This window comes from Armigeres subalbatus, chromosome 2, assembly GCF_024139115.2.
Source record: "Armigeres subalbatus isolate Guangzhou_Male chromosome 2, GZ_Asu_2, whole genome shotgun sequence".
Classification (NCBI taxonomy): domain Eukaryota; kingdom Metazoa; phylum Arthropoda; class Insecta; order Diptera; family Culicidae; genus Armigeres; species Armigeres subalbatus.
This window is the reverse complement of record NC_085140.1, coordinates 26,451,404-26,464,627: the sequence shown is the minus strand read 5'-3', so window position 1 is coordinate 26,464,627 and position 13,224 is coordinate 26,451,404. Positions and strand designations below refer to the sequence as shown.

Here is a 13,224-nt window from a genome sequence, read left to right as displayed (position 1 = left end):
TGAAAAAAAAAGTACTTTATATCTTTGAAAAGGTGGTTTCCAAACCTTTTGATTCTAGATTTTAGTTTGGAGGCACATATACATTTTCTTTTCTAGATCAAATAAATTACTTTAAAGATTTTAAAATTTTATGCCTTCGTCATTTTGTTCTTTTGTTCTACAGTCCTTCATACACTGTGCTGGTTGTGGTAGGCAAGATTAACTAGTCTTTGATTTACTGATCGTCATGCACATTATGTACAATATAAAGTTTCAGAATCAAAATTAAAACAATTACAAAACTTTAAAAAATAGCTTTTTTTGGAATTTTCATACATCCGCCATACGAATTTTTCGTATGTACCCCAGGTTAAGAATCGCTGCTTTAAAAAATCCTTTAAACTTCCATCAGAAAGTTTTCTTTGCAAGTTCGTTCCAAAATTCCTTTAATAACTCTTCGGAAATTTATTCACAATTTTCCTTCGAAAATTACTCCTGAAATAAGTTTCGAAGGAATTCCTAAAACAATTTCTAAAGGAACTCTTGAAGAAGTTTTAAAAATAATCCGAAGGAATTCCCGAAAGAATCCATCAAAAAAAATATTAGAATTTCCCAGTTTTTGAGAAAATTTCTAAGAATTTCCGAAGGAACTATTAAATGCATTTTTGAAGGTATTTTTTTTTGACGTCCTAGGGGAAGACTTGAATATATAGGGTAGGGTGGCGCAAATTAGTACAGGAAAAACTTTTTCAATTTTTTGATGGACCGCCCTCTTATTCGATTCTATTTGATGCCCTGATGATCTGGACAAAATTTCAGCCAAATCGGTCAACGTATGGGGGGTGCTAAACTCGTTGGAAGTTTATATGCAAAAAGGTATGCAGAAACATCCAAAAACAGTGAATTGCAGTTGGACGGCACAACTTACGATGAAGAACTATGATACTCATTCAGATCTTGAAGAATTTAATACAGAACGTTATGCAGAAAACCGCGAGAAGATTAGAGTTTGCCCGGCTAAGTTATTAGCATTTCTATGATGTGGGGTTTGAGCAAATTTCGTTTCTTTTACCTTTGAAAAGAAATAAATTCACCCCTACAACACTCCAGTAAAATGCTAATATCTTTGCCTATTAAACTCTAATCTTCTCGCGGTTTTCAGCATAACATTCTGTATTTAATTCTACAAGAACTGAATGAGTATCATGGTTCTTGATCGTAAATTGTGCCGTCCAACTGCAATTCACTGTTTTAGGATGTTTCTGCATACATTTTTCCATATAAACTTCCAACGAGTTTAGCATCGCCCAAACGTTGACCGATTTGGCTGAAATTTTGTCCAGAGCATCAGGGCACCAAATAGAACCGAATAAGAGGGCGGCCCATCAAAAAAATTGAAAAAGTGTTTTTTGAGCCACCCTAATATAGGGTGTAAAACGGAAATTTCGAAATTGAGGACCGCCACGAAATAATGTAAGATTTTAAACATTCATAGCGCCTTTATCTTATTCGAATTATATATCAATCGACGAAGAAACTTTCCATGAATGTGCCAGTTGTATTGATTTTATTGAAACTTTTGATTTATCTACGTTAAACTATTGAAAATTTGCATGAACCGCTTCGCCAAAAGGATTGCACAAAGTCGAATCCAACAGATGGAATCGAGAATCAAGGTTTTCCATTTTCATTTTTTGAGTTACGCCAATTTTGTTCGAAACCAGTGACCAGTTTCACATAGTTTACGTCGGGCGATCGTGTCTTGTGCAGATGTGTAGATCTTAATACCCATACTTCAGGGAATTCTCAGATAACTTAGAACGAAACAGTCATTGAAGGCGTATTCAGTTCTATCTTACGGATTGAGAAAGGCATTAACCATTTTCAAAAAAGAGATATCAGAACTTTGGTGGTGTGTGTAAACCTGAAGGCTATACTTCAAAGGAATTCTTGGATGACCTGAAACGGAACAGTTATTTAAGGTGCATCCAATTTGATTCTTCTTCTTCATTGGCATTACATCCCCCACTGGGACATTGTCGCCTCGCAGCTTAGTGTTCATCAAGCACCTACACAGTTTTTAACTTCGAAGTTTCTAAGCCAAGTTACCATTTCTGCATTCGTATTTCATGGGGCTGGGTTCGATTCCCGGTGCTGGTCTAAGCAATTTTCGCATTTGAAGTTGTCTGGACTTCTCTAGGCATAAAAGTATAATCGTGTTAGCCTCATGATATCTTCTTCCAGTACCAGCCACCCTCAGCATGGTCTTGCTTTGTAGGCATATACAATTTGGTTTAATGGATCCAATAGATCATGAACCAGTTTTTAAAAGAAATATCAGCTCTTTGGTTATGTGTGCAGATCTTAAGGTTTTGGTTACGCGTGTAGACTCCAGGAATGAAACACTTGTTGAAGACAAATGATGAAGATGCAAAACAGCTACCTTCGGAGCCTTCTTATAGGTTTACTGACTGAATGAAAAAAGGCTTAAAATTCTTTTTTTGCAATTCCTGATCATAATACCTGGTTTACAGTTGACATTTGAGTGATGAAACGGCCTACTTTTCCATACCAATGAAATGGGTGCTTTAATGAACATTATGCAACTCAAATGGGTTGCATAAAATCCATTATAGCACTCATTTGGGTGCTTTAATGAAAAACCATCATTAGAACAGTAGTTACATGACCACATTTAGCTCAATTAGCTTGGGTGAGTGTTCAAATAGTGTATTCTCCGTGTCACATAATAAATTAAATAATTTGATGGGCATGACATCAAATTCTTCAAAGGCAGGTTTTTCTATCGCTTCATGGTCTGTCGAGCATACAATGTGACACGATAATATGGAATATGTTTGTTTCCTGCAGCAGCATGATATTTTCGCAAGATTGATCATGTAAATTGTACCATTTTGGTACGGATTTATCATATTAAAGCCTATTTTTCGTCATTGCAAAAAATAGCGTGTGCAACTCGTTGCAAAACTCGATTTTTTCAGCGCTCTTTGTATTTATCCAACTCGGCAAGCCTCGTTGGATAAACGTACAACTCGTGCTGAAAAAAACATCTTTTTGCATCTAGTTGCACAAACTACTATTACGTCAAGTACCGTAAAAGAAGACCAAAATAAAATATTCATTTCAAATTAAAGTTAAATCATAAGCAACCTAAAATAAAATATTTACAGAGCTGCAATTGACTGGCTGAAGAATATGGTCCACGTTTTATATTTAGTTAAGCAATGTTCTGTGAGAGAACGTTTAGCGTTACATCTTCAATAAAATTGAAAATGACTTATGTAAAAATCTTTCGATATGTTAGGCTAATTAATGGCATTTTACAGCCCTGACCATGAGTTATTTGTATCAAATGCTAAAGCTGTCCAAAAAGTCAATATCCCTAAGTGTGAATTGAAAGTTGAAAAACCATTCGACTATCAGTTCAGAGCCTCTGAGAAGCATAAGTGAACCGTATTGACGGTGATGGCATGGCTGTCGCCACCGCACGGCACGGTCACTCGGCTAGTATATGCAGATTGGTTTCGTTTAACTTTCGGTGTCATAATAATAGAGTGTGTAGAGCAGCCAATAGTCCAATAGTGAACAGAACGACCGCGATCGCGATATGTAACGGCTCTGTGAACGTTGTAGAAATTGCGCTGGTTTCGCGAGGAAAAAAAACGTGTTGTTGCCGCTTTTTTTTCCTCGCGGCTCGCTACTATCGCATATTTGATTTCTCGTGTCGCCAGCGAAGTAGACGACGACGACGACAACGATGATGATGGCGACTACGGCCGCGGCGGTCTGCTAAATGAGAAATAAAAAGTGAAGAAAATTAAATTAGCGATAACGATTCTCTGCTCCATCTGCTTCCCTCCCTCGCACTAGTGCGCTTACGTCTGGCCCGGTTTGACGAGTCTTCTCAAGTGGGAAAGCACTAACGACCGATGACGATAAGTCAGAATTGATGAATTGACTGCGGAGACGATGACGACGAAAACAGCCGGCACGGTAAACTCATTGTTCAATCGAAATAATCAGGGCGGTTCGCATTCATATAGGACGGCATTTTATTGGTGGTCATGTGAGGGGACCCAAAACTGACAGTTCGACACGATTTTAACTTTGTTAGCGTGTTTATCACAGTTAGTGATGTATTTCAGGGGAGTATTAAGGTGGGGTGTCTTGAATAACAGCTCATTTTTTTTATCAGAAATTCTGTCACATTTATGTATTGGGATACTAACAAAAAATAGCTTGGTGTCTAAAATGATAACGAGAAAGACAATATCACTACAAGACGATTTAATTTAAGGTTCTATTTTGTGGTTTTATCATAATCCTGATCATAATAGTTTGACTTGCTTTTATACAACTTTTTAACTGCGCGTAATATTCGTTCGTATCAACACCAGTGCTTCCGAAGTGTTGGCTGTGTATACGTTGATTAGGCTGACGTCGAAGAACTGACCCTTGATCCTCAAACTGCATAGTCTTCAGTTGATAAGTCGCCTCCTGATCACGCGCTTATGCATATAATCTGTCACGCAGAAGAATGCTGGTCCCAGCTTCCATGTTGCCGCTATTTTGGTAGATGAATGATTAGCTTTAAGACTTCTTATATTGTTTTCATTACAATGTTTCGCAACACATTCCCCAATACAATCGCGCATCACTACACCCAACCAGCAGATGGCAGATTTGAGCACAATTCTGCATAAGAAACTTACAGAAACTGTATAAAATTTTGGCATTTACAATTTCGGAAGATTTTAATACAACCTGTTTGGGAGCTGGTCCTCCACCTTCGTTGTGGACTGTATGTTTGGATTGCTCTGTGAGGGATCCTTGAGGTGCTGAGGTGGACATAACACCTTTTGCACTTGGGTGAGCAGTTGAAGCTTTCTCCTGTGGCTTTGGATTGTTTTCCTTGGGCTTTGAAACCACAACAACACATCTTCCACATTTACTACTCATTTATTTACTCCATTAGCACACTATACATCATTGACTTTTCCACTCTTTTTTTTTTACGAAAACTAAATATCGAATCTTCTTAATTAGGATCGCGCCGTCGCAGCACCAAAAACCCTTTCTTGATGGATGGTTACGCACACCGCCTAGTGCATGCTCCAATGAGGGGTGCGTCGGTCGATCTGAACACAACCATTGTATTAAAACCCTACAGTTTTGTATTATTTTTATACAGTATCTGTATAAAAAGCTTACATTTCTTGTATTAAAGCCTTGCAGAATTGTATATGCCAAGATTTTTAACAATAATTTTCAGATTTGTTTTTTTGCCTGTAAATATTTTCCGCTATGCTATTCTTTACTTATTTTCAGTTACAGTAACACCACATAAAAGGATGACAGCTTTTCCCACAATTTTTTTGGAAGAACCTTGAAAAATCTTTTTTAAATCTTGGCAAGTAGGGTAACGGTACCAATAGTAGAGGTATTAGTAGATCCACAAAAGAAAATATTTTTTTAAAATTGATAATTATGGGAAATTTACTGCTTTATTATCTTAGTCAATAGATAAACTAATAAATTTGCTAACAAAAATGAGATAGATGTCATTTAACATCAACAATTACCAAATATTGCTTGCACCACTATGGGTACACTGTTCCTTTAGTAATGGTAAAATTAATTTTGGTTCCTATAGTGGTGCTATCCATTGGTTTCTTATGAGACTCGCCACTATTGGTACAGTTGCACCACTATAGGTGCAAGGGAGTCAATTTTGTTAAGGAAAATCATTGTTTTCAATAGTTTTTCAAGCAAAATCTTAAAGTAAGTTGCATTTAACAGGATATTTAAAGCACGACGCATCAACTGAAACCATCGTAAAGTCTATAAATATAATAAATCTCATTAAAACCCCACTACCTCCACTATTGGTGCTACCTCCACTAAGGGTACGGTTACCCTACAAGATTTTATACAAAATTGTAAAAAAATCGTTTAGTGTACGAAAAACTTGTTTCCTTTCAAACCCCGTGAAATCCTCCCACTTATTAAACTAAATAGCTGTATGTTACCAGAACTGCCTGCGTACGCTTATGTGACCGATCAAATTGTCGCATCACTTCACACGTTTCTTGCCGTTGTTGTCTAAAATGCCTCCAGTAGTGCTGCGTTGCCATCATCCATCACTCATCATTTGGCGGCACTGCTGCTCGCAAAATCTCACACAGCACTGTAGGCCAGGTATTGACATTGCAATATCGGCTAGCGAAAAAAAAAACCAAGCTCGTAACCCATCTCCGCTCGTTTCCCAATCCCTGCCTGGCCGAATTAGAGAAACTGATATTCTTATCAAAACAGACGAAAACACCAGCCAGTACCACTGCCGTTCGAATATTTCGAGCTCAGTCCAGTGCGAGCGGTTTCCTCGTCCGGCCGTTTGCTTGCGTTTGATCGTACCGAGTCGTGTGTCGCGCGGGCGATTTTTCGAAGAGTTGCGGTTGAATAATCACCGTCGGTGCAGATTCTGTTTCAGTTCATAGACTGACTAATAGTGTGCCAATCAACGGTGCGCGGTGGAATTTGGAAAAGTGCCTTCCATCTGTTTCATCGGGGCAAGTAATTCAAGTGCGTACCCGGTGTGCTATTTTCGTAAACTAAATAGACTTTGGGGTGTGGGGGATTTGGTGAACGGAAATGCGATGGAATTTCCATTCTCGGGAATGTTTTGGCAGTTTCGCACAAGATAGGGCTTTGTTATCAGCGGGTTTCGGTATTATCAAATTGTGTGGCGCGATGGGCTTAGGCAGGTATTAATCATCGAAACTGGAAGACACGGCAGTGTCACTGGAACAGTGTGCTTTGAATCAACAAACGGCAGCGGTGCTGTTGGTGGCGGCAGGAAGACTTGTACTCATCGTTGGGGTGGAGAACGAAGTGGGTCGTTGGTAACGTGGGACGGGCTTGTGTGTTGATAATGTTATCAGCGAGCGACAAAAGCCACAAATTGTGGAAACTAACACATCTGCAAGTGTGTGATTCAAACACAACCAATGCGACGTATGGCAGGCTGAGTATATATTTTAAACTACAAATAGATAATCCTGAAAGTTGTTCTTCAATGAAGCACATAATTGCAATGTAAAGAAAAAAATATCTACGTAGAATTGATACATTCTTTCCAGTGATAAGACAAGTCATATAAACACCTTTTACGTCATATTTTTTTAACTGCTTGAGGAACAATGTTATTTATTTAATTTAATATTGAATTTTATTATTCACAATTAAACTGAAAATTCGGGCTCTTAAACATTGAAGACTTGATTTCTCGGGCTTAGTTTCATAGGGGCGTAACTGTATTGATCGATTTCTCTTAATCGATTTTATATTTTGTTAATAACTCAATTGTTTCAAAAGCTCCAACCGTGATTATTGATTCTGGTACAAGATACAATCGGGGGCCCTCCTTAGCCGTGCGGTAAGATGCGCGACTACAAAGCAAGACCATGCTGAGGGTGGCTGGGTTCGATTCCCGGTGCCAGTCTAGACAATTTTCGGATTGGAAATTGTCTCGACTTCCCTGGGCATAAAAGTATCGTCGTGTTAGCCTCATGATATACGAATGCAGAAATGGTAACTTGGCTTAGAAACCTCGCAGTTAATAACTGTGGAAGTGTTTAATAATCACTAAGCTGCGAGGCGGCAATGTTCCAGTGGGGATGTAATGCCAATGAAGAAGAAGAAGAAGATACAATCATCCTTTATCACACCAAACCATTAAATCATCGACAAACTAGCGCAATTCGGTACTATAATAAAAAGAAAACATCGACGAAGAGAAATCGATCAATACAGTTACGCCCCTATGAAACTAAACGCGAGATTTGGTTTCTTCTTCTTATTGGCATTACATCCTCCACTGGAACATTGCCGCCTCGATGCTTAGTGTTCATTCAGCACTTCCACAGTTATTAACCGCGAGGTTTCAAAGCAAAGCTACCATTTTTACATTCGTATATCATGAGGCTAACACGATGATACTTTTATGCCCAAGGTGATCGAGACAATTTCCAAGCCGAAAATTGCTTAGACCGGCACCGGTAATCGAACCCAGCCACCCATGGCATGGTCTTGCTTTATAGCCGCGCATCTTAATGCTAGGCTAGTTAGGGCCTCGATTTGGTTTACTTGATTGAAAATAATGCTTACGGATGGAACGATCTCGCTCCGCATCTAAAGTGAGCAAACATTTCAAATAATTACTATCGACAATAGCTACCATATTTATCATATGCGTTAAAATTATTTTCGGGGGTGTATATTCTAACGCATTCTTAAGTAATTTTAGAAATCCCTTGGGTTTTCATAAATGTTATCTCAGACATATCCTCCTAATACTTCTGATACTTTCTTTGTTAATCCACTGAGATATTTGTAATAGATTTTTTCTTCAAATTCTTCTACCCTTCTACCCTTCATACTTTTACATTGCTTATGATGCCCCTCAGTTTTCAAATAGGAAATGTAAACAGTTGAAAAAAAGAAGCGTAATCCAGAGGATACATAAAAAATAATCTGAAAAAAGGGGCTACACCTTATTTGTTTGGCTTTTGTTCAAAATTATATGTGAGCTGTTCGTTATTCATTGAAACTAACTAACCAATAAAAAATAAATAAACTCGATTTCAGGTCATTAAGGCCACTTTTTCTCATAGAAAGTCACTATGTGAATGTATGTTCAATTATTTTGATCAGGCTTGTAAAATGTCATCTGCATGTCATTTGACTAATTTGTTCTTAACTTTTTTCGGAAGCCAAATTTACTTCAAAATTTTAGATGCACGCATAACGCTTGAGTAGTGCTATATTTTTGTCCAAAGGTACATTACTCTAAATATAACATCTGAGGCTAGAGAGTGAAATCTCTCCAAAATGTCACGTGTCATTTGACATAATGTCATTTGAATGACATTTTGCCTCCCACGCCCCAGATTACATATTTACAGCAATTTCTTGTTAGACAAAGTTGTAGTCACATTTAAGCGCTATAAGTTCGCCATACTTGATAGTTGATAGCTAACTACTGAAAAAAGTTCTGGGAAAATTATGAAAAAGAATGCAAATGACATGACAACACTGATTTTGATCAAAATATAGTGTTTCGTAAGGTACATCGTTCTAGAATCTAAACCATATTTTAAAGAAATGTGATGCATATGTATCAGTCAAGTGATATTTTGCACAATAGTGCACAGGCAGATTTAGCAAAAATAACCGCTTAGCTGTTGGTTCAAAAGTTGTTCTAAGCTTCTCATGGCTTCGCATTTTAACTGAAACTTTGCAAGCCTTTTCAGTTGATGTCCTTGTTAGCTTTTCAACAGTGCTTAATTGGGTGAGTTTGGTTTACTATTTATGAAAAAAGAATATTGGCAAACATATAGAGCAAAGGAAATCTATAATCCACATACCTACATACGCAAGGTTAACTACAGACTTTGCTAATTCTATAACGTTTTTCACAAACAACCAATCTCTATAGTACCAATTTAACAATTGAAGGTTCAGAATTATCTTTTCAATAGATTATCATTCAAAAAACAGTTAGTATCATGATAAGTTTTAGTTTCAGTATATATGATTATAAACGTCTTTAAGGACCAACTAAACAAATATTTGGCGGCGTAATTAAATTATTTTAAGGCTTCTCGACATGTCATTGAGGATGGCTGCCTTACGGTTCACAGAAACATTCTCACAATTACCTTCCCCACTCCGATAAGCACAAAAATAATTCAATTCCTAAATTGACTTCATACCTGACTGTCCTCTTACTAACAAGTATAACAAGGTCTCTCTCTATCTATAACCACAACCATGTACTATGTCTTGGTAGAGTTTATTATTAAGGGGCCGTACACTAATTACGTAAGCAATTTTTCTAGGTTTTTCAATCCCCCCTCCCCCCATGTAAGATTTTTCCCATACAAATCAATTTTTATTTATATGGAGCGTAAGAAAATGGCCAACCCCCCCTCCCCCCATAAGTGCTTACGTAATTAGTGTACGGCCCCTAAGCCTATACTCATCTCCCTGAATGGAACAAAAGCTTTTAATACTGCCCTGCGATCGATTCCAAGAAGGTCGATGTCGTCAGTAAGGCCCGGAAACATATGCGACCGTGTAATGGTAGTGCCGTACCTCAGCACGCCAGATCTCTCAATCGCGCCATTGAACAATGAATCCGAAAGTACATCACCCTGCTTCAGGTCACAAAAGAGGTTGACACTTCGTCTGCAATCCGAATACTTGACATCCGGCCATCAAGCTATGCACCTAGCTGTCTAATTTGTCAAGAATATCCACGGAAAATGAGAAATTCAATTAAAACAATCTTTAGATTTCGGAATTTGCGTAGAATTTTATGAGAAATTTGCACGAGATTTTTCATAAATCTCGCTTAATTAGGGCCTACAATGAAAAGTAAACAAATTCAATTTTAACACCCTTCGATAGCATCTTCTAATAGCTACTAATAGTATAAAAATGTTCCGCATCTTCAATTAAATTACTTAGAAAAAACAAATTTTTAATTGGGCCTACAACGTGTTATTTTCAAAATATGTGTAGGTCCACCCTAAAAAACGGCCAAGCCACTCATTTTTTTTTCTGGGATAAGCCTTCTCCAACTTCGGGCCGATAACGGGATTTTTTTTCCGAACCGTCATCGGCCCGACCTCGGAGAGAGAAAATTTCCCCTCCCGAAAAGCCTTATCCCGTGTTTACTTTCGAAAAATGCCATAAACAAAGGGTCTATGAATCAGGGATGCCAGTGGATATTTTCAAATGTCTTCACAGTCGAGTAAAAATGTCTTCAAATGTCTTTAATATCAAAATTATGATTATCAGTGAAAAATTTTCAAAACCCAATAGGTTTATAATTTCAATCATCTCCTTGTTTTATGTATCGTTTATTTTTGAACACTCAAATTGTTAGAATTCAAAAGAATATTCTTTAAATCTTCATGAGTAAGGGCAATCACTTTTCCTTGGATTTTTTAATGAGTCTTTAAATATAATTCCAACGGATTTTTCTAACTGAATTTCTTTGTGGAATTCTTCTGAATTTACTTTTCAAGAATTGCCTGTTGGGATTCGGAATACCTGAAGAAGCTTCCACAAAATTTTTTGAAGAATCTGGAGAAGCTTTAGGATAAATTCATGATGAATTTTTCGGAGACTTCCTAATGGAACTCCTGAAGGAATTTCTGGAGGAATTGCTGTTGGAACATCCAAAAGATTTTCTGAAGGAACTTCCAGATAAATTTCTGGAGGAACTTCCAGGTGAAATGCTAATGGAACTTCCGGAGGAATTACAGGAGGAATTCCTGAGGGATTTTCTGAAGGATTTTCCTGAAGAATTCCTGGAGGGTTTTCCTGAGCAATTACTGAAAGAGTTTGCAGTGAAGTTCCGGAAGAAATTTCGGAAGAAACTTCTGAAGGATCTTTTGGATCTTTTTGGAGGAATTTCCTGAGGTATTGCTGCAGGAATTTCCGAAAGAATTTCTGGAGGAAATAACAGAGAAATTCCAGAGTATTCCAGAGGTATTATTGGAGAATCTTTCGGCAACATTCTTGGAGCATCATCAAGAGGAATTCCTGGAGAAACTTCTGAAGGAATTCTTGGAGGAAATTCCGAACGAATTCCTGCAGGAGCTTCGAGAGGAATTCCTGGAAGAACTACTGGAGAAAGTCGTGAAAGAAACAAACTAAGGAATTTCTGAAGGAACGACTGGAGGACTTTCCGACGGAATTCTTGAAGGATCCTACGGAGAAATTTCTGGACGAGGATTTATGGATTTAATTTATGGATTTATGGAGGAGCTCCTAGATGTACTTCCAAAGGAAATTCTGGAGAAATTATCTGAAAAATCGCTGAGGAAATTGCTGAACGAATCCCTGGAGGAACTTTAAGGGGAATTTCAAAAAGAATTCCAGAGATGGATTTACTGGAGAAATTCATAGAGGGATTTCCAGTTAAAATACTGGAATAGTGCCCAAAGATATTTCTTGAAAAAATACCAAAGGAATTCAAGGAAAAAATCAACAAGAAAGTGTAACGAGTTTCTTTAATAAAAACTCTGGAGGATTTGTTTATGAAATTACTTTAATTTTTTTTTCAAAAGATTTTCCTGTATAAATTAATTATTAATTAAAAATTTACCGTGGCTATTCTGAGAAATATTCATTTAAAACCAGAACAATTTCAATTTCTTGTCGACATTCGTAAGAATTTTCTATGGAAATTAAAGAAAATTTTCCGAAAAAGTTCAAAATAATTTCCTATGGAAATTTAGAACTTTCCGTAAAATGTGGTACATGAAAAATCCGAAGAGACATCCCAAAAAATTCAAATACAAATCCAGAGTACATCTCACGAAAAATTCAAGATAAATTTCTTGTGGAAATGAAAATGAATTCTTTGTGGGAGTTCAGATGATTTTCCCGCAAGAACTTTGTTTGTGGAAATAAAGATGAATTTCCCGTTTCAATTTTGGGGGAATCCCTTTATTTGGCCATACTGAAATTGTTATTAATTTAGAATTTTCATTTCCAATTCTCTTGAATTTTCATGAAAAATTCCTCAAAATTTTCAAGGTTAATTCTCCCTATTTTACACGAATTAATTTTTTAAAACGAATTTCTACTGAAAATTAGGGGGAAAGACGGCTTTGGCAGGTTTTGTTCTATTATTGGCAAGGGGGGTTTTTGTCGACCAAATTTTATGAAATTTGGCCACAATATTCTTTTATATGCAAAGAATGTTTAGGCCAAATTTGAGCCTAGTCAGTCATAAAAAACCCCCCTGCCAATAATAGAACAAAACCTGCCAAAGCCGTCATTCCCCCTATTTCTAAAATCCACGGAAAATTCATCGAGTTCTTCAAAATTTATTCTTATTCTCGACGGGTATTCTGGAAATACCGAAATAATCAGATGAATTATAAAGAAATTAAAAAAAAAATGGTTTCAGCCAAAAATTTATGAATTTATTCTATTCTTTGTTTGCCGTTTGAAATAAATTAGATCGATCATTACGTTCTGATCGAAATACCTTTTAACCATACACTTTGAAAACGTCATGCTACCAAGGAAAATTCAAACGAATGCTGCCATCGGGGATTTTTCAACCAGCATATAACTAAAAAATGTCAACCGGTAAATATGTTTTTACGTTTGAAATTTTAAGCCCGAAACATTATTCTATTA

The 13,224-nt window shown here is 37.0% G+C and overlaps 1 protein-coding gene across 3 annotated transcripts in view; it reads left to right on the top strand.

Moving 5' to 3' along the window:
• The window catches only part of LOC134218309 (uncharacterized), a 131,875-nt gene that overhangs the window by 77,494 nt on the left and 41,157 nt on the right, over nucleotides 1-13,224 (top strand). The window contains exon 1 of one of the 3 annotated variants that reach the window (XM_062697249.1): nucleotides 6,368-6,582. The exons of the other annotated variants lie outside the window; for them this stretch is intronic. The gene's annotated coding sequence lies outside the window, so the exon portion shown is untranslated. Of the gene's footprint in view, nucleotides 1-6,367; nucleotides 6,583-13,224 lie in introns of those variants that run through there. 3 annotated transcript variants of the gene reach the window in all.